The following is a 26,686-nucleotide window of genomic DNA, read 5'->3' as shown; positions in this document are numbered from 1 at the left end:
AAGCACCCATACACATGCAGTAAAAGAAAAAATAAATATAGGACTATTTTGGCTTACACTTTAAGGGAAATTGTCCATTATGATTGTTTGTGGCTTTAGAAGTTTACTCACATATAAATAGATACAAAAGCAGAGAGATGAATGTACATGCTCAGTTGTATCTTATTTTCTTCTTCTTACTCAGTCCAGGATCCTATACTGTGGGATGGTGTCACCCAGACTCAGGTGGGACTTCCATCTTCAGTTAAACTGCCTTGGAACTGTCCTCAAGTAGACAATTAAATTGACCATCACAAATTCACCCTCAGAAAACTTGACAGCCAAACTACAATACTCTAGAACCTGCTGCCACAGACTCAGTCATCTTATAATGCCAAATGGATTCATCCCAACTTCAAAAATTGCTATTGGTGAGCTGTTCCAGCACTTTAGAAGCCCATACTCTCTTCTGAGATACAATGGGATCCAACTGTGAGCCCTGTAAAAATAAAAATTACATACTTCCAACATACAATGGTACAGAACGATTATTTCTACTCTAAACTTTGAGAATGTGAAAACAAACATCAAAGGAAGATGAGGCAAACCAAAGAACAAAGACTCAGAACAAATATCAAATCACACAGTTCCATGTCTGGCATCTGGATTCCTGGTGGAATCATCTGGACTCTAAGAGCCATGAGCATCCCTTCTGCTCCAGTCATGCTACCTACAGCATACACAGTATCACTTTCTGTCCACAGTCTTCCTTAATAGATGTCCCAGGACCCTTGCTTTCCAACATCTTAGAGTATATTTCAGATTATTCACTAGAGCTGGCTAGTGTTACTTATTTATATGTCTCTATGGAAAACATGTTTTGTCACATGTTACAATTTACTCATGTGAATCCTTTTTACTCTCAGTATATAAATTGTCAAGCACTCTGAATGAAGTTTACTATTGCAGGGATCTTTAGTCTGCCTGATTTATTTGCTCTAGGTTCCCAGCTTCCACCTTCCCTGGAGCAGTAAATAAATTGACTTCCTTTTTCCCTCATTTTTATTCAGTTTGGGGATCAAGCTGCTAATATGGCACCACTAATATTAAGGTAGTTCTTCTTTCCTCAGAACTGAGAAAACATCCTCACAGATATTCCCAAATGTGTATACCATTAAGTACGATGGGAATTTTTTTTTTTTTTAGAATTTTTTTTTTAATTTTTTTTATTCGATATAATTTATTTACATTTCAAATGATTTCCCCTCTTCTAGCCCCCCCACTCCCCGAAAGTCCCGCAAGCCCCCTTCTCTTCCCCTGTCCTCCCACCCACCCCTTCCCACTTCCCCGTTCTGGTTTTGCTGAATACTGTTTCACTGAGTCTTTCCAGAACCAGGGGCCACTCCTCCTTTCTTCTTGTACCTCATTTGATGTGTGGATTATGTTTTGGGTATTCCAGTTTTCTAGGTTAATATCCACTTATTAGTGAGTGCATACCATGATTCACCTTTTGAGTCTGGGTTACCTCACTTAGTATGATATTCTCTAGCTCCATCCATTTGCCTAAGAATTTCATGAATTCATTGTTTCTAATGGCTGAATAGTACTCCATTGTGTAGATATACCACATTTTTTGCATCCACTCTTCTGTTGAGGGATACCTGGGTTCTTTCCAGCATCTGGCAATTACAAATAGGGCTGCTATGAACATAGTAGAACATGTGTCCTTATTACATGGTGGGGAGTCTTCTGGGTATATGCCCAGGAGTGGTATAGCAGGATCTTCTGGAAGTAAGGTGCCCAGTTTTCGGAGGAACCGCCAGACTGATTTCCAGAGTGGTTGTACCAATTTGCAACCCCACCAGCAGTGGAAGAGTGTTCCTCTTTCTCCACACCCTCTCCAACACCTGCTGTCTCCTGAATTTTTAATCTTAGCCATTCTGACTGGTGTAAGATGAAATCTTAGGGTTGTTTTGATTTGCATTTCCCTAATGACTAATGAAGTTGAGCATTTTTTAAGATGCTTCTCCGCCATCCGAAGTTCTTCAGGTGAGAATTCTTTGTTTAACTCTGTACCCCATTTTTTAATAGGGTTGTTCGGTTTTCTGGAGTCTAACTTCTTGAGTTCTTTATATATATTGGATATTAGCCCTCTATCTGATGTAGGATTGGTGAAGATCTTTTCCCAATTTGTTGGTTGCCGATTTGTCCTCTTGATGGTGTCCTTTGCCTTACAGAAACTTTGTAATTTTATGAGGTCCCATTTGTCAATTCTTGCTCTTAGAGCATACGCTATTGGTGTTCTGTTCAGAAACTTTCTCCTTGTACCGATGTCCTCAAGGGTCTTCCCCAGTTTTTTTTTTCTATTAGCTTCAGAGTGTCTGGCTTTATGTGGAGGTCCTTGATCCATTTGGATTTGAGCTTAGTACAAGGAGAAAAGGATGGACCAATTCGCATTCTTCTGCATGCTGACCTCCAGTTGAACCAGCACCATTTGTTGAAAAGGCTATCTTTTTTCCATTGGATGTTTTCAGCCTCTTTGTCGAGGATCAAGTGGCCATAGGTGTGTGGGTTCATTTCTGGATCTTCAATCCTGTTCCATTGATCCTCCTGCCTGTCACTGTACCAATACCATGCAGTTTTTAACACTATTGCTCTGTAGTATTGCTTGAGGTCAGGGATACTGATTCCCCCAGATTTCCTTTTGTTGCTGAGAATAGTTATAGCTATCCTGGGTTTTTTGTTGTTCCAGATGAATTTGATAATTGCTCTTTCTAACTCTGTGAAGAATTGAGTTGGGATTTTGATGGGTATTGCATTGAATCTGTATAGTGCTTTAGGCAAAATGGCCATTTTAACTATATTGATTCTACCGATCCATGAGCATGGGAGGTTTTCCCATTTTTTGAGGTCTTCTTCCATTTCCTTCTTCAGAGTCTTGAAGTTCTTGTCATACAGATCTTTCACATGTTTGGTAAGAGTCACCCCAAGATACTTTATACTGTTTGTGGCTATTGTGAAGGGGGTCATTTCCCTAATTTCTTTCTCAGCCTGCTTATCCTTTGAGTATAGGAAGGCCACTGATTTGCTTGAGTTGACTTTATAACCTGCCACTTTGCTGAAGTTGTTTATCAGCTGTAGGAGCTCTCTAGTGGAGTTCTTTGGGTCACTTAGGTAGACGATCATGTCGTCTGCAAATAATGATAGTTTGACTTCTTCCTTTCCAATTTGTATCCCTTTGACCTCCTTATGTTGTCGAATTGCCCGAGCTAGTACCTCAAGTACAATATTGAAAAGATAAGGAGAAAGGGGGCAGCCTTGTTTGGTCCCTGATTTCAGTGGGATTGCTTCAAGTTTCTCTCCATTTAGTTTGATGCTGGCTACCGGTTTGCTGTGTATTGCTTTTACTATGTTTAGGTATGGGCGTTGAATTCCTGTTCTCTCCAAGACTTTAAGCATGAAGGGATGCTGAATTTTGTCAAATGCTTTTTCAGCATCCAATGAAATGACCATGTGGTTTTGTTCTTTGAGTTTGTTTATGTAGTGGATTGTATTGATGGATTTCCGTATATTGAACCAACCCTGCATTCCCGGGATAAAGCCTACTTGATCATGGTGGATGATCGTTTTGATGTGTTCTTGGATTCGGTTGGCAAGAATTTTATTGAGTATTTTTGCATCGATGTTCATAAGGGAAATTGGTCTGAAGTTCTCTTTCTTTGTTGGATCTTTGTGTGGCTTTGGTATCAGCGTAATTGTGGCTTCGTAGAAGGAATTGGGTAGTGTTCCTTCTGTTTCTATTTTGTGGAATAGTTTGAAGAGTATTGGTGTTAACTCTTCTTTGAAGGTCTGGTAGAATTCTGCACTGAAGCCATCTGGTCCTGTGCTTTTTTTTGGTTGGAAGACTTTCTATGACTCCTTCTATTTCTTTAGGCATTATGGGACTGTTTAGATGGTCTAGTTGGTCCTGATTTAATTTTGGTATTTGGTATCTGTCAAGGAAATTGTCCATTTCCTCCAGATTCTCCAGTTGTGTTGAGTATAGGCTCTTGTAGTAGGATCTGATGATTTTTTGGATTTCCTCAGTTTCCGTTGTTATATCTCCCTTTTCATTTCTAAGTTTGTTAATTTGGATACTTTCTCTGTGCCCTTTGGTCATTCTGGCTAAGGGTTTATCTATCTTGTTGATTTTCTCAAAGAACCAGCTCCTGGTATTGTTGATTTTTTGTATGGTTCTCTTTGTTTCTACTTGATTGATTTCGGCCCTGAGTTTGATGATTTCCTGCCTTCTACTCCTCCTGGGCGAAATAGCTTCTTTTTGTTCCAGGGCTTTCAGGTGTGTCATTAAGCTGGTAATGTATGCTCTCTCCATCTTCTTTTTGGAGGCACTCAGGGCTATGAGTTTTCCTCTTAGCACTGCTTTCATTGTGTCCCATAGATTTGGGTATGTTGTGTTTTCATTTTCATTGTGTTCTAAAAAGTCTTTAATTTCTTTCTTTATTTCTTCCTTGACCAAGGTATCATTGAGTAGAGTATTGTTCAGTTTCCACGTGTATGTGGGCTTTCTGTTGTTTCTGTTGCTATTGAAGACCACTTTTACTCCATAGTGATCAGATAGGAGGCATGGGATTAGTTCGATCTTCTTATATTTGTTGAGGTCTGTCTTGTGACCAATTACATGGTCGATTTTGGAGAAGGTACCATGAGGTGCTGAGAAAAAGGTATATTCTTTTGTTTTAGGATAGAATGTTCTATATATATCTGTTAAATCTAATTGGTCCAAAGCTTCAATTAGTTTCATTGTGTCCCTGTTTAGTTTCTGTTTTCCTGATCGGTCCATTGAGGAAAGTGCAGTGTTGAAGTCACCCACAATTATTGTGTTAGGTGCAATGTGTGCTTTTAGTTTTAATAAAGTTTCTTTTACGAAAGAGGGTGCCCTTGCATTTGGGGCATAGATGTTCAGGATTGACAGTTCTTCTTTTTGTATTTTTCCTTTGACCAGCAAGAAGTGTCCCTCAGGGTCTCTTTTGATGACTTTGGGTTGAAAGTCAATTTTATCTGATATTAAAATGGCTACTCCAGCTTGTTTCCTGAGACCATTTGCTTGTAATATTGTCTTCCAGCCTTTTACTCTAAGGTAGTGTTTGTCTTTGACCCTGAGGTGTGTTTCCTGTAAGCAGCAAAATGTAGGGTCCTGTTTACGTATCCATTCAGTTAGTCTGTGTCTTTTTATTGGGGCATTAAGTCCATTGATGTTAAGAGATATTAAGGAATAGTGATTGTTACTTCCTATCATTTTTGACGTTATTTTTTAAATTTGAATGCTTAACTTCTTTTGGGTTTGATGAAAGGTTACTATCTTGCTTTTTCCAGGGTGAAGTTTCCCTCCTTGTATTGGTGTTGTCCTCCTATTATCCTTTTTAGGGCCGGGTTTGTGGATAGATATTGGGTAAACTTGGTTTTGTCATGAAATATCTTAGTTTCTCCATCTATGGTGATTGAGAGTTTTGCTGGATATAGTAGTTTTGGTTGGCATTTGTGTTCTCTTAGAGTCTGCATGAGATCTGCCCAGGACCTTCTAGCCTTCATAGTCTCAGGTGAAAAGTCTGCTGTGATTCTGATAGGTCTTCCTTTATATGTTACTTGGCCTTTTTCTCTTACTGCCTTTAGTATTCTTTCTTTGTTTAGAACATTTGGTGTTTTGATTATTATGTGACGGGAAGTATTTCTGTTCTGGTCCAGTCTGTTTGGAGTTCTGTAGGCTTCTTGTATATTCATGGGCATCTCTCTCTTTAGGTTAGGGAAGTTTTCTTCCATAATTTTATTGAAGATATTTGCTGGCCCTTTAAGTTGTAAATCTTCACTCTCATCTATGCCTATAATCCTTAGGTTTGGTCTTCTCATTGTGTCCTGGATTTCCTGGATATTTTGGGTTACAAGCTTTTTGCATTTTGCATTTTCTTTAACTGTTGAGTCCATGGTTTCTATGGAATCTTCAGCATCTGAGATTCTTTCTTCTATCTCTTGTATTCTGTTGTTGATATTTGTATCTCTGTCCCCTGATTTCTTCCCAAGGCTTTCTATCTCCAAAGTTGTCTCCCTTTGAGTTTTCTTAGTTGTTTCTACTTCTGATTTTAGATCCTGGATGGTTTTGCTTAGCTCCTTCACTTGCATGTTTGTGTTTTCCTGTAATTCTTTAAGAGATTTTTGTGTTTCCTCTTTCATGAGCTCAGCCTGTTGACCAAAGTTCTCCTGTATTTCTTTAAGAGATTTTTGTGTTTCGTCTTTCATGGCCTCAGCCTGTTGAGCAAAGTTCTCCTGTATTTCTTTAAGTGTTTTTTGCATTTCCTCCTTGTTGGCTTTTGTATTCTCCTGGATTTCTTTCAATGATTTTTGTGTTTCCCTTGCAAGGGCTTCTAACTTTTGATCCATTTTCTCCTGAATTTCTTTATGTATGACCTTCATGTGTTCCTGTACCAGCATCATGACCAGTGATTTTAAATCCAAATCTTGTTTTACTGGTGTGATGGGGTATCCAGGACATGTTGGTAGAGGAGAATTGGGTTCAGATGTTGCCATATTGCCTTGATTTCTGTTAGTGACGTTCCTGCGTTTGCCTTTTGCCATCTAGATCTCACTGGTGTTAGTTTATCTTGTCAGTGCTGGACTCACCAGTGCAAGCTGCCCCTTCCCAGTTGGCCTCTGGTGCACAGCTTACCTCCTGCACTGCTTGTAGACAGTGTGCTGCTGCCCAGGCTGTTCAGATCCCAAAGCAGGCACCTGAAGGCTCCCGCTGGGGCCCGCTGGATTCACTGGAGCACACTGACTTCTCCCAGCTGTCCGCCCGGAAGCCCAGCTAGCCACTTGCAGGACTTGGAGATGTAATGCTGCCGCCCAGACTGATCTCAGTCTGTCCGATTCCTGGAGTACGGAACCAAGATGGATGCTCCTCTCCTGACTGGTGGGAGGCCGAGTTCTGAAGTGGCCTCCGTGCAGGAAAGGCGCCGCACAACTGCAGCTGCTGGCTGCCCGGCTGGTCAGCGAAGGTCAGTGGTCATGGGCGCAGGGCCTAACTGGTCCCTGTGACGCCTTGGTTCCACTGCTGATGGCCCTTCAGCTGGAGCAGCCACTGCTGCTGCCGCCGCCGCCGCCGCCAGAATTTTTGGGAATCCCATGGGAATTTTTTAATCGAATCAACCTACCATCTAAATTAAATATCACAAAGAGACAGAAAGAGATAAAGATGTCAGCATCAAACCAAGTTCATGAGTAGTCTAATGATCTTCGCAGACTGTACCATCTTGCAAATATATATATATAATAAGACATCTTTATGAATCTGAGAGATGTAAACAGACAAAAAGGGTAGCAAATTAATGGGTAAGAGAAGCTTGTAGCCAGTCCAGAGGATGATAGAAGAATGAAGCCAAGACAAAAGGTTTCTGATCAAGGATCAAAGTTTAATGTTCTGCTCTGCATATATAGGGAGAAACCCAAGGACCCATCCCCTGTTTCAGCTGGATTCTGTTGCTTTGTTTCAGCTGGATTCTATTGTAAAACAAACTCACTAGCTCAGTGGGCAGTCTGCTTAAGTCTCTGGCAGGTAGATGTAAATGTAGGGAGGCCAAAAATCCTCTGAGACTAGTTTAGCCAACTCAGGACTGGGGGAAGGGCACAGAAGCTGAAGTCTTCTGAATGTAACTAGGAGGAATCACCTAGGCTATGTCTCTATATTCCTCTATCTTAGCAGTTTATGTTCATGTGACTAAGGTTGAGTCTTGAGAAACTGAAGAAACTGGAGGCTAGTACTCAGCAGACTTCAAAAGACACAAGGGAAAGGTAATAATTCAAGGGTTTCAGCACAAAAAGTTTAGGCAAATCAAAATGACTTCTAATCATGTATTGTACTGCCAGGGAAGTGTTAGTGATCCAAAAAGCAGACAGGAGCCGATCTGATGCAACTCACAACAGGGTCTCTGTTCTATTCGAGCTACCTCAGGCCCTCCAATGCATCACCCAAGTTGGTTTTAGTGGTGTGGGGGAGTCCTGAATATCTACTGGGGCTGAGAGACCCCCCAACTCAAAATTGTAAAGGTTTTTAGGCCCCTAACAAACAAGCCATTGAGGTCAAGTACACCCTGACCTCGGAAATAGCCAACACTTGCTTAACTGATCCTGAGACACCCTGTTTCAGGAACTAGCTGACCAAAAAGAATGTCTGAATGACTTGCCTTGTGACTATCTCTCCAATGTTTAACCCCAAGGATGTTTGTTCCAGATAATCTCTAACCCTCCTTAAGGCATAAACTATTGCCTGACTTCCTCATTCTGTACTTCCCCATTCCATGCATAATTTGTCCTCTACCCCTTGCCTGGTGAATTGTGTCCTCCACACCTTGCCTTGTGACTTCTTTTCTTTTTCCTCCACCCCCTGCCTTGTGATTTTTTTCCCTTTTAATACCCCTGACTCCAGTTACTGGGGGTCGATCTCCTCTAGCCCTGCACAGTTACGAGACGACCCTAGTGCACTGGTTTCTCGCAAACAAACCTCGTGTGTTTGCATCAAGAACAATCTCCTGTGAATTCCTTGGGTGCCGTTACATCCCAAAATTTGAGTGAGACCCTCTTCGGGGGTCTTTCATCTTGGGGGCTCGTCTGGGATTTGCGACCACCCAAGTTTGAGAGACCTCTCTTGGAGGTAAGATTCTGTCTATTTGTCTTGGTCTCTGCTGGCCAAATTGTTTTGATGTTTTGATTCTGTTGCTTTCGGTTTGCAGTCATATGTGCTCGCTCAAGCAAAGACTTCTCTTCGAGAAGGTTATCGGCAGATGTGCCAAGAGGGTAACCGACTGCGACCCTGGGAGATGTCCTAGGAGGATCTGTGGAAACTCCAAGGATGTTCAGAAGATTCCTGTCTGTGTGTTGGATCAGACTCTGATTCCCTCCTAGGGAAGAGATTCTTTGTTGATCCCCGACCATCTGATTCATTTTTCTGGTGTTGGAAGTCTCGCAAGAGACGTCTTTTGGTGTCGATATCTGTGTCCATCTTGAGTGTTGTTTTTTATTGTCTTTGTCTCTCTGACCATGGGTCAAACTGTCTCGACCCCACTGACTTTGACACTAGACCATTGGACTGAAATTAGGACTAGGGCTCATAATCTGTCTGTTGAAGTTAAGAATGGACCTTGGAGGACTTTTTGCTCTTCCGAGTGGCCCACCTACGATGTCGGTTAGCCACCGGAGGGAACTTTAGATTTGGTTGTTATTTCTACTATCAAAGACATTGTTTCTCAGAAGGGACCAGGGTCGCACCCTGATCAAGTCTCTTATATTTTTGTCTGGGAAGGTTTAGCTCAGGACCCTCCCTCTTAGCTTAAACCATGGATCTGAAAAAACAAACCAGGCTCCCGAGTCCTGGCACTCTGGACCAGAAAACGAAACTAAAGACAGCTGAGCCCAAACTTTCGCAGAAGCCATTGGCTTCGCCTAAGATCTATCCTGAAACTGAGGAGCCTCCCGAATGGTCGGGAACTCCTCCTCTCTACCCTCATCCTTTACCTCTCCAGGGCCCTTAAGGACCAGTTCAGGGTGCCGCTGGCAGGGCAGCAGAAGGACCGGCCACTGGGACATGGAGCAAATGAGCTCAAAGTCCGGGGGGCCCTGATTCGACTTCGGCGTTGCCTTTGTGTGCTTACGGCCCCCCTATGGCTTACCCTAATGAGATACAGCCCCTTCAATATTGGCCCTTCGCTTTGGCCGACCTCTACAATTGGAAAAATAACCATGCTCCTTTTTCAGAGAATCCCTCCAGCCTCACTGGTTTGATTGAGTCCCCTATGTTCTCTCACCAACCCACCTGGGATGATTGTCAGCAACTTTTGCAGGTCCTCTTCACTACCGAAGAGAATTCTGTTGGAGGCCCAGAAAAGCGTCTTGTGATTTTTTCCCTTTTAATACCCCTGACTCCAGTTACTGGGGGTCGATCTCCTCTAGCCCTGCACGGTTACGAGACGACACTAGTGCACTGGTTTCTCCCAAATAAACCTCGTGCATTTGCATCAAGAACGGTCTCCTATGAATTCCTTGGGTGTCGTTACATCCCGAGATTTGAATGAGGGTCTCCCCTCTTTGGGGGTCTTTCAGGGAGAGGATTTATAGTAAGCAGCAAGTAGGGTCAGGCAGGGACAAGCATGCAAGCATCTAATGGGAAAGTTAGTGTGGCCTTTCACATAATTGGCTGGAGGTTGGAGTCATCATAAACTTAATTTCTGCTCCCCTCTGCATTGGTGGTCATTAGTCAGGGGATGGGCTTGTAACCTAGGGGGTACAGGTTTGTTGGGTGAATAACCTGGAGATGCTGGCCTTGTTGAGGGTGCAACCTGAAGATGCTGGTCTTATTGGGGATTAACCTAGAGACTGGAGCTAGGCCCAGGTTTTGTTGGGTGGGGGTGGAGAGGCACTTGGAAACTAATGCCAGGTACTAGCCTGTTAGTTTACCTCAGTTCAAACTTAGGTCAGGTTCTCTAAAATAGAGGCTGAACTTAAAAGATATGACCTCTCAGTATCTGTTATTCAGTATCTATCTCCTGAGGTAGGAAAACAAAATGGGGTCTAATATTACAAAAAATATCATGAATTTAGGAATACATAGCAAGCAAATCCAAGTTCAGTTTCATGTCTTCTAAAATTAATCCCCAAAAGATGCAAATCAACCACAGGCATGCACACATAAATTATAATAAAGACTGTTGATATGCAATTTGATTAAAGTGCTTTTTGGTAAGGTGCATAATGATGCATGCATGATGCAGGCACGTCTAATTGGTTATAATTAAAATAATGATGTGTGTTTAAAATAATGATACATTTAAGAAAGTTAAATGCAAGTGGCTGAAGAACCTGTAATAAAAAGTCAAAGCAGTAACTAGTTTTTGATTGCCTGATTATTCACAGAGGCAACACTCTTCATTTAACACTCGATGTAGGTAATGTCAGGAGGAAGAAGTCCTAGTGAAAGAACAGCCTCCTCTCTCTCCCTCCCTCCCCCCCTCCATTTCTGTTTTATATCATATATATTTCCCTCAAAGATAACATTAGGCAATCACTGATGCTATGAACAAGGGTCAGTGACTCTTTTACATTCTATTTTGTGTGCATTTGATATATCCTTTTCATAACAGTCTAATAACTACACTAGAATATAGGCTGCAGAATATTAATTATGATGCTTACTCTATTCAAATGCCAGAACTTATTAATAGGTGTGTATGACTCAGCCCTGGTCTATAAGGTCTTAGAAATTCCCTTCATGTAAGTGGGCAAAAAGCAGGTAAAGAAATATTTGTAACATTTGTAGCCCAGGTTAGGCAACGCCAGCTATAAAGACTGTTCTTTGCCTCAGATGATTTCCATCACACCAGAGATATTTTTTTGGCCTCATCCTTGTCTTTCCCCATGCCTCGGCTTCAAGTTCAATCAATGTCTCATGTCTGCCTCATTATTTTTAAGAGTAAGGTCTTCATCCATACACCAGGGTTTCTCAAATGAGCAGCCAATGAGCCAGTGCCCCACAGCCTAGATATCTCATTACCTTCTGTCTTCTGCTGCCCAGCTGTGACCTCCAACAGAGCTCAGCTCAACTTCTGCATAACTGTGAAGTCAATTAGTGTTCTAACCCCAAGCTCTATATTCATCATATAGCCTTAGGACAGACAATTGATTGGTTGTTATTATTGTTATCATCATCATCACCATCATCATCATCATCATCATCACCAACAACAACATCATTTCTGCTTATATGACTGAAGTTTTCTACTCAAGGTGAGTAAATGGGGAAGTCTGTCACATTTTCTAGGACTAAAAATCATATTTAAGTGGTATTTTCCCTCCCTTTTTATGTTTAGTAATTGTTATATTATAATCATGCTGTTATGGGTTTAACTTAGCTGTTTTGGTGCTTATGAGATGATGATGTTCATAAAATGTTTACAAAAAAAAGCAAATATATCCTCAGAACCCACTTAATTATCTGGGACTTCAGTAGATACATGTAAACCACAGTGCTAGGGTCTGTAGACAGTGATGTCTGAAAGACTCACTGACTAGGTACTACAGAAGAAATAGTGAACTTTCTGTTCTGTTACAGACCCTGTCTCAATAAAATAGGAAAAAGAACTAATGGAGCAAAAACATCTGATGTCCTGTGTGAATTTTGGTTGTTCACAGTACCTGCTGAACAAGTACAGACACACACACACACACACACACACACACACACACAAACTCACACCAAAATGAAAGAAATAGCTTTAGGGAACTTACAAAAGATGATTTTCAAAAATCTGTCATTTGCTCTCAGAGTTAGAATATGAGGTTTTGCAGCTGCACAAGAGACAATGAAGTAGGGTTGTCTTCTTACATAAACATACACAGGAAACCTGCAAAACAACATGCATTGAAAATAAAAGGCAGGAAACTTCCTCACATTATTTTGTTTAATGGAAATAGAACTTTTATTTAGATGGATTAATGCCAAATATTTGATCATCCAATGTTAATGATCTAGTTTACATGTAATGTTATTTCTCTTGTTCCTGCTTTTTGTTAGGCTGATCTTTCCCTGATTTCACTCAACATCAACTCTAGTAACAAACAGGCAAAGAAATACTGGTAAAGAAAATATGTAAGTTAATCATGATGCCTATTTTAGTTTCTCTGAAATTAAAATTTGAGGTAAGTTTTAATCTACTGACCACAGTAAATGCTCTAAGTTCAGAGACAATGCAATTACTAGTCTCACAAGCAGAAGGGACAAGGATTCATTTTTATATCACAGTGTGAGCAAGATAAGCCAATGTTCTGATACTAAGGGAATTTTTTTATAAGATTTTCCAGCAAACAGGAATACAGGAGTCCTCTGTGCCTAATTCAGGATCCCTCGTACATATCATTGAAATGACAAGTATATATCTTTTAAGGGTATTTGTATCTGAAAGGGCAGCTGAAGAAATTAAATTTTACAATTTAAATAAGTGGTGTTTTAAATGGATCAATACAGTTAAGGTTTCTCTCATCAAGTTTTCACACGTTTCTCTTTATGTCATATGATTTCAACGACAACCATCTCTAATCTGGATCTCCACCAAGAGAGAATAAAAAACTCACAGACGCAGAGTGAGAAGTGAAACAAATGTAAGAGTTACTGGGAGGAAAATATGGAGACAGTGCTGCCAGTAAAGAAAAAGCATCTGAGCTAATTTTCTTTAGAATATTTTTATTTATTCTTCAACAATTTCATATATGTATGCAATGCCTCTGGAACATATCTAATTTAAATAGGCCTTCACAGGTAACACCTCCAATTCTTCTCATTCATACCATCACATTCTCTTCTGTTTAGTTATTATTTAATAAGCCACTGAGTCCAAATAGTACTATCAACATGATCATGGGTGTGGGTCCACCCACCAGGACATGGGCCACCTGCAGCAACAAAAATTCCAAGAAAATGATTCCCCCAGGTGACGTTAACTACCAACATCTTCTCAGCTAGGGGTGAAGCCCCATGAGCCCCTCGGCTGCCCCTGCTACAATGTTAACTGGCTTCTTCTTGTACAAATACCCATACCTCTGAGTTTAAGTATCCAACAGCAGGTCATGGCCAAGGGACGATATTTCATAGCTCTCCTCCCAGTCCTTTGTCTCTTATGCTCTGCTAGCCCCATCCTTTGCTATAATATTCCCTGAGACTTGTTTGTGAAGCAGTGTTATATACATGTCCCACTTAGAGGTGAGTGCCCACTAAGTTGTTTGGTTTGCAGTCAATGGGTGTTCTTCTTCAGGGCCAAGGGCCACAGTGTAGATGTCACAGTCTTCCAAAACCATAAAACAAAGATGATCTTGGTTGTGTATACAGTCTTGAAATTCTTAAGGGTGGAACTGATATCTTTCTCTTGGCTACATTTATGAGCCAAATGCAACCAAATCCAAGAAAATTTCCTTCTCCAACTCCAACTCCAAGCAAAGCAAATAAAAATTACAATATTTTACTTCTATTTGGCAATGCATTCTCTACTGCTCAACCCTTCTCTGCCTCTGAGATTCAAAGTTATTCCATAGTTTTTAAGATATTTCAATCTAAGGGAAGAAGCCAAATTCCATGTATTATTTACCATATCAAGTAATAGGGCATCTCCCTTGGAAAGAGACATCACAGCTGTTGGTTTTGTTTATTTTTGTGGAAGACAGAATATAGGTAGCTGAAGCCATCTTCAAACCTGCCATATTGCCAAGTATTATTTGAGTTTCTGATCCTTTTGTGGAAACTCCTTGAATATCTGAGATGACAGCCTTCTAACTGCTTAAGGCCTATGCAGTGCTGAAGACCCTACCCAAGGCTTTTTGCATGCTAGGAAAATACCCACTAAGTAAACTAGAAGTTTACCCTTGTTTGGGTATTTTGTTTGGTTTTGTGGTATTAGGGATATATTTACTTGCTAAATAAGTGTTCTAAAACTGAACTATCTATGTTCAACTGCCTAAAATCACTAGATTTTTAAGTTGATTATGAATGAGGCTAAATTTATTTTAGAAAGAGAGTTCTGAAGTTGGTGCTTTTTGAACTAAAGCATAATGTTAATATGGTCAATAGAAAACACAGCAAACATTGTTTTATGAATAATATTTGAATAAAATATAGAGATAATAATCTCAGAGTAGAAAGAGAAAAAGAAATCAAATTAGGATTCATTTACTCATTTGGAAAAGTATCTATAATCTAGACAATTAAATAGATTACAATTTTCAAGAATAAAAATATAACAATTTTTTATGTTAGTACAATCATCAAAGTAAGTTCTAGAAGTATGTTCTTTTGGCATTTATTTAGGTGATAAGATTTGGTTATTGAATAATAAGATAGTAAAGAAACAGAAAGAAAATCTTTGAAAGAAAAAACATTAAACTTAATCTAACTATAATTTAAAGCACTTAATAAAAACCTGGGTGTCCAGGCTTTGGACACTGTGACAAAGCATTGTCATTTAAGTTTTTCTTGAGAGTCACACATTCAAGTCACAAAACTAGGTAGGTAGGTAGGTAGACAGACAGACAGACAGACAGACAAACTGGAAAAATCTTATAATGTTTTAAATGAGTTCACAATTCTGAGTTGGATATGATTATAGTTCTCCTTGCCTGCATGTGACCCACAAATTTGGACATGTCTCCTAAGAGGATGCTGTAAAACTCCTAGAGGTAGCTGATCAACTAGTGAATATTCAAGCTTTGCTGGACTATCCTCATCATATCATCTGCCATTGTAATAAATCTCATACATATTGTCTTAGTAACAGTTATGTTGATGCAAAGAGACATGAAAGCATAGGCAAATACTATGAAAGAAAGCACTTAATTGAAGACATGCTTATAATTTCAGAAAGCCCATCCATTATTTTCATGGTGGGAAGCATGGCAGCATGCAGAAGCAGCAGCTGAGAGCTACAGCCTGTCGACTTGGAGGGGAAAGGGAGGGTTGGCTCTGAGCTTGTCCTGAGCTTTTGAAACATCAATGCCCACCTCTTTCTTAATGACACACTTCCTCCAACAAGGCCTTATCTCCTAATCCTTACAAATAATGCCACTCTCTAGTGACCAAGATTTCAGATCTATGAGCCTATGGTGGCCTGTCTCATTCAAACCATTATATATATTCATATTCTATTACATCTGTTCCTCTAGAGAGCACTGACTGATATAGCATTCATTAATATGAAGGTATTAATGAAAATATAACTATGGCTTTAAAAGACCCCATAATTCTCCAGATAGATTAATCACTACATTACACTGCTCCTGGAACTTTGACCATACTTCCATTTTCCTATTATGTGGGATTTTATTTCCTGAAATCCTAATCATTAGGACTCTTATTCTGGCATAGGATTGTTTAAGGAGCTTCTATCTCTGCTTAAAGTCCTGGCTAGGACAAATCAGTATTACCTAAAATCTGCGAACTACAGAATCCAGACCAATATTTTCTTACCTTCCCCTATTACTTAATGCAAGTCCTCTGATCTAGCCTTGAACACAGAGTTCTTTCCCATTTCAGGGCTCTGGCTATGTGCTTCACATTGCCAGGAGGATTTGTCCTTGGCTTGTCTGAAGGCTGTTTAGGCAACCATCCAAAATCCCACAATCCTGAGTACTAAGAATCCAAAATGTCTAAATCTTGACAATATAATATTGGACCAAATACTAATGTTCTTTTAAAAACAGCAATATTCTAAAGGGGTTTTAGATAAATTGTAAAAGCCTAACAGAACACATCATAAGCCACTTTATATAATGAAATAAGCAATTATAAAATACATTTTCTGTGGGCTTTAATGCTTACATCTATTAATGATAGCCATATGGTGATGGCAATTGTGGCTATATAATGAATCATATTAATAAAGAATGAGAAAAAATATAAATCTATAAATGTATATCACTGTTTTGTAACTATAGAATGACTATAGTAAGATCCAGACAAAAAAAAAAGAGTTTATTGTGAGATTGTATCTCCTTGTAATATCAGAAGCAACACCCATAGATTCTTACTAACATGATTTCCCAAACAAGAGCTGAACAAGGATAACATTAATAATGCCCTAAAGCCAACATTAGAAACTATAGGCAACTGCAAAAAACTGAGACTGGGCAAAATAGCCTTCTCCAGAGAAGAGCACACCAATTGGCTATCAAGTGCCAAATGGTGGTGGAAACATACATACATACATACATACATACATACATACATACATACAAGTAACATTATATGGACTGAATAACTTGTATTACAGAAAATATGTGTATATAGAAATATTCATGCATTAACAATTAATGAAAGAAGAAATCATAAATTTGAAGGCAGGTGAGAATTGGTACACGGGAAGGTTTGGATGAAAGAAATGGAGGGGATAAATGTAATTCTCTTATAATATCATATATTAAAACTATTAAAGTATATGTATGAAATTTTTCTAATAAAGCTTGAATTAAAAAGTTCAATGTTTAATGTCTAGACTCCAAAGGGGCTCTGCAGCTTTACCTATCTGGGCCTGACATCCACAGCACATATACCATCACATAGACTCGGGCCACATCCATCCAAATCTGGTGATGGTCTTGGCAGTCTTCCCATAATACTGTTCTCTCAAAACTGCTGGGAGTCTGCATTGCAACTGAGGCTCCTTCACCAATGGCTTCTTCTTGCCTCTCTTCAGAGAATCCAACCATACTACACACAGTGCACAGCCTCAACTAGTCTCTATAGCCCCTTCATACCTTCAAAAAATGGTTCTACTTAGGTTATACACATACTGTTTTATATACTTTATCGAGCTCAGCTGCCAGGAGGAAATGCAGCCTTGGTACCATCTGGACCACAGTTCTGTATTCTGAAGAAATATTCACCTGAATTCACCTCAGTGATGTTGGACTCTTCCTAATCACCACTAATCTCTTGATCCTAGATAACCAGAATCATTTATCCCTATAAAGCATAGGTTTCACTTCAGTAGTACTGGTCTCTTGTAAATCATTGCTGATTCTTGACCTCAATGAGCAAGAACCATAGACTCTTAATTAAATATCACTCAAGTGGCCCTAGTAGTCTTCTCTTTAAAACTGCACAAGTGAAGCCTCCATCATCTGCATTGATCTCTGCAAGTTTACCTCCTAGGCTTATTCTGAGCATTCAGTGACTTTTTCAAGACAAACTTAACACACAACCATACTCATCTCCAAAACACTTGGTTAGTTCTGTCACAGAGATATCTCATAAACTTGATACCAATTTTTGTCTTGTCTGGAACTTTTATTGCTGTGAAAAATGACAAAGTCCAAGAACAACTTAGGGAGCAAAAGGTTTATTTGACCTCACAGATTATAGTCCATCATTGCATAATGTCAAGGAAGGAACTCAAAGGGAAGAGACTTCCTCCTCATAGCTTACTCAGGCTGCTTTCTTATAAGACCCAGGACCACCTAAACAGGGATGGCAACACCCGCAATTGGACAGGCTCGTGTCAATCATTAATTAAGAAAATGTCCTACAGGCTTGCCTACAAGCCAACCTGACTGAGGCAATTTTATTAAGAATTTCATATTCCCAGTCTGTGTCAAAAAACCAGGGTATCGCTATGTAGCCTCAAACTATGATTCCTGCTTCTCTAACTTGTCAAGTGCTTGGATGACAAATAAGAACCTCCATTTGCATGTGTACTTGGAATTCCATTTATACGTTCACACTATCTTATATCCATGTTATATTTGCTTTCATAGATTTTACTCCACTCAATATCCTATTTCTTCTTTCTTAATTGTTTACTTGCTCCTACTTTTCTCAGTGTATCACAAGAAGTCCAGGCTGATCTTATATTTACTATGTAGCTGAGAACGACCTTGAACATTTGGTTCTCTTGAGCTAGAGTAACATCTATATGCCATTATGCCCAGTTTCCAGAACTTTTTGAATTCTACCTGGACAACCTAAAAATTGGGTCATGTTCTCAACCAGAAAGTTTATTTTTTTTTTTTTTAGTTTCTTAATATCATCTTGTTCTTACTAGACAGTGAGATTCATAACTAGCCATATCAATCTAACATATAAAACTAAGATCGATACTGAGTGTAGAAAGCAAATAAAGCCCTGAGTATGTATTGTCGACATAAACACATGTTAAGGACCCTATTACCTCCAACCAATATAGTGGCAAGGCCTCTTGCTCCCAAATGCAGTCAAATCCTTGGGAATAACAAGAATTTCCACTGGTCTCAGAACAGATGTTGACACTCTGTGTAGAAAGCAATCACAGCTTCCTCCTCTTGAAGTACTGAAGACTAAGAATGCTGCTCTACAGAGGCCCCCTATAAGATTAGCCTATTTTTCTGTACATAATAAACTGGCTAAGTTTCTGACCTGCCTCTACATCTCAGTCAGAGAACATAGCCCAACTGATGCCAAATTTTTTGTACATGTGTCTTTCATTTCTTCATTCTGTGTCACCCCTGTAGAATCAAAAGCCATGCAGGTCCTGGAAAGCAAGCTTTCAAAGGCCTGTGGATTCAGAACCGAGGCACAAAGAAGCAGTATTAGCTTTGTAAGCAAACAAATCCAGTGCTGTGTAGCTTGATTATATCTATATAAATTGAAATATCTCCAATGATACACTCCAAATATCTTACCTGGATATTAGAGTTATTATGGTACTTCAATTATTAACTCATTATGAGAAAATGTTTCCCAAATACTTAAAATATAAGCTAAAGGGTAAAACAGAATTCCCCACACAGGAATCTCAAATAGCTGAGAAACACTTAAAGAACTGTTCAAAATCCTTAGTCATCGGAGAAATGCAAATCAAAATGACTCCAAGATTCCACCTAATAGTCATCAGAATAGCTAAGATCAAAAATTCAAAAGGTAGTGCACATTAGTGAGGATGTGGAACAAGGGGAACACACCTCCATAGCTGATGGGAATGCAAACTTGTACAACCATTTTTGAATGCGAAAATTTGGCAGTTTCTCAAGACCTAGCTATACTACTCCTGGGCACATACCCAAAAGATGTTTGACTATAACCCAGGAACGCTTGTTCAACTATGTTCATAGCAACTTTATTCATAATAGTTGTATATCTGCACAATAAAATACTTACTATTCAGCTATTTAAAACAAAGACATCCTGACTTTTGTGGGCAAATGGATGGAACTTGAGAATATCATCCTGAGTGAGGTAACCCAAACCTGAAAGGACATGTGTAGTATGCGCTCATTTATAAGTGTATATTAGCCATAAAATACAGGATACCCATAAACCCAAAGATGCTAAACAGGAAGGAAGACCTAAGCAAGGATGCTTGAATCTTATTTAGAATGGCCAGTAAAATAGTAGTAAGAGGCAGATGAAGGGAAGAAACTGGGTGGGAGAAGGGATGGAGATGGTCATGGGGCTATTTTTAGGGTCAGGTGTGGGCAGAATGAATGGAAATTTGTAGTTGGTGGTGGTTGTGGAGAGATGAGAGCATCTTGAAAATGTTCTGGAGATCTGGGAGAGGGTAGGTTCCCCAAAATCAATGGGGGTGACCTTACCTGAGATTCACAATATTGGAGACTCATGGCCTGAAAGGGCCACCTCCTGTAGTCAGGCAGGAACCTTAGTGGAGTTATAGGGACACCAACCCACCCACAAAACTGTCAACCCAAAATTTATCCTACTACAAGAAATGCAGGGACAAGGTATAGACAAAGACTGAAGGAATGGCCAAATAATAACCATCCCAACTAGAGAACCATCCCCTGGGCAGGCACCAATTCCTGACACTATTAATGATTCTGTGTTATGCTTGCAGACAGGAGCCTAGCATGGCTGTCCTCTGAGAGGCTACAGTGAGAAACTGACTCAGACAAATGAAGAGACCACAGTCAAACATTCAATGGCGCTTAGGGACTCTCATGGAAAAGTTGTGGGTCCCGAAGAGGACTAAAATCTCACCAGGAAAAACATGAGCCAAACATAGAACCTTGAGGGAATCTCAGAAACTGAACCACCAACAAAAGAGTATACATAGAGAGGAGCTCAACCACCTTCACATATGTAGCAGATGTTCAGCTTCATGCGGATCGTAAATAACTGGAGCGGGGGCAATTGTCCAGGAGCTGTTGCCTCTCTGTGGAATCCCTTCCCTTAATTTGGCTATCTTGTCTGGCTTCAGTGAGAGAAGCACTTAGCCCTCCAGAGACATGTTCTGCCAGAGTGGGGGAGGAAGGCAGGATATCCAGGGTGAGGCTACATCTCTCAGAGGAGAACAGAAGGAAGGATGGATGGAGGGACTGTGTGTTGAAAGCAGGGCAGGAAAGGGACAGCATTAGGGATGTAAAGTAAATTTTAAAAAAAGATTTGTGTACTAATGGGAATTTAATGGGAATTACATTGAATCTGTATATTGCTTTTAGTAAGATGACCATTTACACTGTTAATCCTATCAATCTATGAACATGGGAGTCTTTCCATCTTCTGATATCTTCCTCAGTTTCTTTCTTCAGAAATTTGAAGATCTTGCCATACAGGTCTCTCCTTTGCGTTCAAAGAATTACTCCAAGATATTTTATAATATTTGTGGCTGTTGTGAAGGGCATTGTCTTCCTAACTTCCTTCTCAGCCTGTTTATCATTTGTATAATGAATGACTGCTGGTTTCTTTCTTTTTATTTGTCTGTCTGTCTGTCTGTCTGTCTGTCTGTTTGTTTGTTTGTTTGTTTGTTTGTTTTTTGAGACAGGGTTTTTCTGGCTGTCCTGGAACTCACTTTGTAGACCAGGCTGGCCTAAAACTCAGAAATCTGCCTGCCTCTGCCTCCCAAGTGTGACTGCTGGTTTCTTTAGGTTAATTTTTTTATCTAACCACTTTGCTCTGGGGTTTATCAGTTGTAGGAGTTCCCTGGTGGGATTTTTGGGGTCTATTGTGTATATTATCTTATCAACGGCAAAAAGGCATACTTTGACTTCTTTATTTCCAATTTGAATCCCCACGATCTCCTTTAGTTGTTTTATTGCTCTAGCTAGAACTTCAAGTACTATGTTAAAGAGATAGGGAAAGAGTGGGCAGCCTTATCTTGTCCCTGACATTAGTGGAATTGCTCTAGGTTTCTTTCCATTTAATTTGATGTTGGCTATTGGCCTGTTGTATATTGCATTTATTGTGTTTATGTATGGGCCTTGTATCCCTGATCATGGCGAGGCTTTTAACATGAAGCGTGTTGGATTTGTCAAAGGCATTTTCAGCATCTAATGAGATGATCATGTGGGTTTTTTCCCATGAGTTTGGTGGAATATGTTGAGAAATTTTCATATATTGTACTATCCCTACATCCCTAGGATGAAACTGACTTGTTCATGGTGGATGATGTCTTGGAAGTGTTCATGGATTCAGTTTGCTAGTATTTTATTGAAAAATTTTTATCATTGTTCATAAGGAAATTTGGTCTGAAATTCTTGTTTTTGAATCTTTGTGTGGTTTAGGTAGTTTATGTATCAGGGTGACTGTGGCCTCATACAATGTGTTTGGGAGTGTTCCTTCTGTTTCTATTTTGTGCAATATTTTGAGAACAATTAGTATTAGCTCACTTTTGAAAGTCTGGTAGAATTCTGTAATAGAACCATCCAGCCCTGGGTTTTGTTCATTGGAAGAATTTTAATGACTGCTTCTATTTCCTTAGGGGTTGTAGGACTACTTAGATAGTTAACCTGATCTTGATTTCCCTTTGGTAATTAGGATCTATCTAGAAAATCATCCATTTCATTTAGATTTTCTAATCGTGAGGAGTATAGACTTTTGCAGTAAGTCCTAATGATACTTTCAATTTCCTCAGGGTTCACTGTAATAACCAACTTTCCATTTCTGAGTTTGTTAATTTGCATAATGTCTCTATGCCTTTTAGTTAGTTTCCCTAAAGGTTTGTCTACTTGTTGGTTTTCTCAAACCAACAACTTGTTCTTGTTGGTTTTCAAAAAACAAACATCTGTTGGTTTCTTTCATATGTTGAATTATTCTTTCTTTATAATTGATTGATTTCAGCCTTGAGTTTGATTATTTCCTGGTGTCTACTGCTCTTTTTTTTTTTTAAGTTTCAGAAAATATTATTTTTAATTTTTTTTATTCAATATAATTTATTTACATTTCAAATGATTTCCCCTTTTCTAGCCCCCCACTCCCCGAAAGTCCCGTAAGCCTCCTTCTCTTCCCCTGTACTCCCACCAACCCCTTCCCACTTCCCCGTTCTGGTTTTGCCAAATACTGTTTCACTGAGTCTTTCCAGAACCAGGGGCCACTCCTCCTTTCTTCTTGTACCTCATTTGATGTGTGGATTATGTTTTGGGTATTCCAGTTTTCTAGGTAAATAACCACTTATTAGTGAGTGCATACAATGATTCACCTTTTGAGTCTGGGTTACCTCACTTAGTATGATGTTCTCTAGCTCCATCCATTTGCCTAAGAATTTCATGAATTCATTGTTTCTAATGGCTGAATAGTACTCCATTGTGTAGATATACCACATTTTTTGCATCCACTCTTCTGTTGAGGGATACCTGGGTTCTTTCCAGCATCTGGCAATTATAAATAGGGCTGCTATGAACATAGTAGAGCATGTATCCTTATTACATGGTGGGGAATCCTCTGGATATATGCCCAGGAGTAGTATAGCAGGATCTTCTGGAAGTGAGGTGCCCAGTTTTCGGAGGAACTGCCAGACTGCTTTCCAGAGTGGTTGTACCAATTTGCAACCCCACCAGCAGTGGAGGAGTGTTCCTCTTTCTCCACACCCTCTCCAACACCTGCTGTCTCCTGAATTTTTAATCTTAGCCATTCTGGCTGGTGTAAGATGAAATCTTAGGGTTGTTTTGATTTGCATTTCCCTAATGAATAATGAAGTTGAGCATTTTTTAAGATGCTTCTCCGCCATCCGAAGTTCTTCAGGTGAGAATTCTTTGTTTAACTCTGTACCCCATTTTTTAATAGGGTTGTTCGGTTTTCTGGACTCTAACTTCTTGAGTTCTTTATATATATTGGATATTAGCCCTCTATCTGATGTAGGATTGATGAAGATATTTTCCCAATTTGTTGGTTGCCGATCTGTACTCTTGATGGTGTCCTTTGCCTTACAGAAACTCTGTAACCTTATGAGGTCCCATTTGTCAATTCTTGCTCTTAGAGCATACGCTATTGGTGTTCTCTTCAGAAACTTTCTCCCTGTACCGATGTCCTCAAGGGTCTTCCCCAGTTTCTTTTCTATTAGCTTCAGAGTGTCTGGCTTTATGTGGAGGTCCTTGATCCATTTGGATTTGAGCTTAGTACAAGGAGACAAGGATGGATCAATTCGCATTCTTCTGCACGCTGACCTCCAGTTGAACCAGCACCATTTGTTGAAAAGGCTATCTTTTTTCCATTGGATGTTTTCAGCCTCTTTGTCGAGGATCAAGTGGCCATAGGTGTATGGGTTCATTTCTGGATCTTCAATCCTGTTCCATTGATCCTCCGGCCTGTCACTGTACAAATACCATGCAGTTTTTAACACTATTGCTATGTAGTATTACTTGAGGTCAGGGATACTGATTCTCCCAGATTTTCTTTTGTTGCTGAGAATAGTTTTAGCTATCCTGGGTTTTTTGTTGTTCCAGATGAATTTGATAATTGCTCTTTCTAACTGTGAAGAATTGAGTTGGGATTTTGATGGGTATTGCATTGAATCTGTATATTGCTTTTGGCAAAATGGCCATTTTAACTATATTGATTCTACCGATCCATGAGCATGGGAGGTTTTCCCATTTTTTGAGGTCTTCTTCCATTTCCTTCTTCAGAGTCTTGAAGTTCTTGTCATACAGATCTTTCACATGTTTGGTAAGAGTCACCCCAAGATACTTTATACTGTTTGTGGCTATTGTGAAGGGGGTCATTTCCCTAATTTCTTTCTCAGCCTGCTTATCCTTTGAGTATAGGAAGGCCACTGATTTGGTTGAGTTGATTTTATAACCTGCCACTTTGCTGAAGTTGTTTATCAGCTGTAGGAGCTCTCTAGTGGAGTTTTTTGGGTCACTTAGGTAGACTATCATGTCGTCTGCAAATAATGATAGTTTGACTTCTTCCTTTCCAATTTGTATCCCTTTGACCTCCTTATGTTGTCGAATTGCCCGAGCTAGTACCTCAAGTACAATATTGAAAAGATAAGGAGAAAGGGGGCAGCCTTGTCTGGTCCCTGATTTCAGTGGGATTGCTTCAAGTTTCTCTCCATTTAGTTTGATGCTGGCTACTGGTTTGCTGTATATTGCTTTTACTATGTTTAGGTATGGGCCTTGACTTCCTGTTCTCTCCAAGACTTTAAGCATGAAAGGATGCTGAATTTTGTCAAATGCTTTTTCATCATCCAATGAAATGACCGTGTGGTTTTGTTCTTTGAGTTTGTTTATGTAGTGGATTGTATTGATGGATTTCCGTATATTGAACCAACCCTGCATTCCCGGGATAAAGCCTACTTGATCATGGTGGATGATCGTTTTGATGTGTTCTTGGATTCGGTTGGCAAGAATTTTATTGAGTATTTTTGCATCGATGTTCATAAGGGAAATTGGTCTGAAGTTCTCTTTCTTTGTTGGATCTTTGTGTGGCTTTGGTATCAGCGTAATTGTGGCTTCATAGAAGGAATTGGGTAGTGTTCCTTCTGTTTCTATTTTGTGGAATAGTTTGAAGAGTATTGGTGTTAACTCTTCTTTGAAGGTCTGATAGAATTCTGCACTGAAACCATCTGGTCCTGTGCTTTTTTTGGTTGGAAGACTTTCTATGACTCCTTCTATTTCTTTAGGCATTATGGGACTGTTTAGATGGTCTAGTTGGTCCTGATTTAATTTTGGTATTTGGTATCTGTCAAGGAAATTGTCCATTTCCTCCAGATTCTCCAGTTGTGTTGAGTACAGGCTCTTGTAGTAGGATCTGATGATTTTTTGGATTTCCTCAGTTTCCGTTGTTATATCTCCCTTTTCATTTCTAAGTTTGTTAATTTGGATACTTTCTCTGTGCCCTTTGGTCAGTCCGGCTAAGGGTTTATCTATCTTGTTGATTTTGTCAAAGAACCAGCTCCTGGTTTTGTTGATTTTTTGTATGGTTCTCTTTGTTTCTACTTGATTGATTTCGGCCCTGAGTTTGATGTTTTCCTGCCTTCTACTCCTCCTGGGTGAAATAGCTTCTTTTTGTTCTAGGGCTTTCAGGTGTGTCATTAAGCTGGTAATGTATGCTCTCTCCGTTTTCTTTTTGGAAGCACTCAGGACTATGAATTTTCCTCTTAGCACTGCTTTCATTGTGTCCCATAGATTTGGGTATGTTGTGTTTTCATTTTCATTGTGTTCTAAAAAGTCTTTAAATTCTTTCTTTATTTCTTCCTTGACCAAGGTATCATTGAGTAGAGTATTGTTCAGTTTCCACGTGTATGTGGGTTTTCTGTTGTTTCTGTTGCTATTGAAGACCACTTTTACTCCATAGTGATCAGATAGGAGGCATGGGATTAGTTCGATCTTCTTATATTTGTTGAGGTCTGTCTTGTGACCAATTATATGGTCGATTTTGGAGAAGGTACCATGAGGTGCTGAGAAAAAGTTATATTCTTTTGTTTTAGGATAGAATGTTCTATATATATCTGTTAAATCTAATTGGTCCAAAGCTTCAATTAGTTTCATTGTGTCCTTGTTTAGTTCCTGATCGGTCCATTGAAGAAAGTGCAGTGTTGAAGTCACCCACAATTATTGTGTTAGGTGCAATGTGTGCTTTGAGTTTTAATAAAGTTTCTTTTATGAAAGAGGGTGCCCTTGCATTTGGAGCATAGATGTTCAGGATTGAGAGTTCTTCTTGTTGTATTTTTCCTTTGACCAGCAAGAAGTGTCCCTCAGAGTCTCTTTTGATGACTTTGGGTTGAAAGTCAATTTTATCTGATATTAAAATGGCTACTCCAGCTTGTTTCCTGAGACCATTTGCTTGTAAAATTGTCTTCCAGCCTTTTACTCTAAGGTAGTGTTTGTCTTTGACCCTGAGCTGTGTTTCCTGTAAGCAGCAAAATGTAGGGTCCTGTTTACGTATCCAGTCAGTTAGTCTGTGTCTTTTTATTGGGGCATTAAG

This window comes from Apodemus sylvaticus, chromosome 3 (genome assembly GCF_947179515.1).
Source record: "Apodemus sylvaticus chromosome 3, mApoSyl1.1, whole genome shotgun sequence".
Classification (NCBI taxonomy): Eukaryota; Metazoa; Chordata; class Mammalia; order Rodentia; family Muridae; genus Apodemus; species Apodemus sylvaticus.
The sequence above is the reverse complement of the archived record's forward strand: the minus strand, read 5'-3'. Positions refer to the sequence as shown.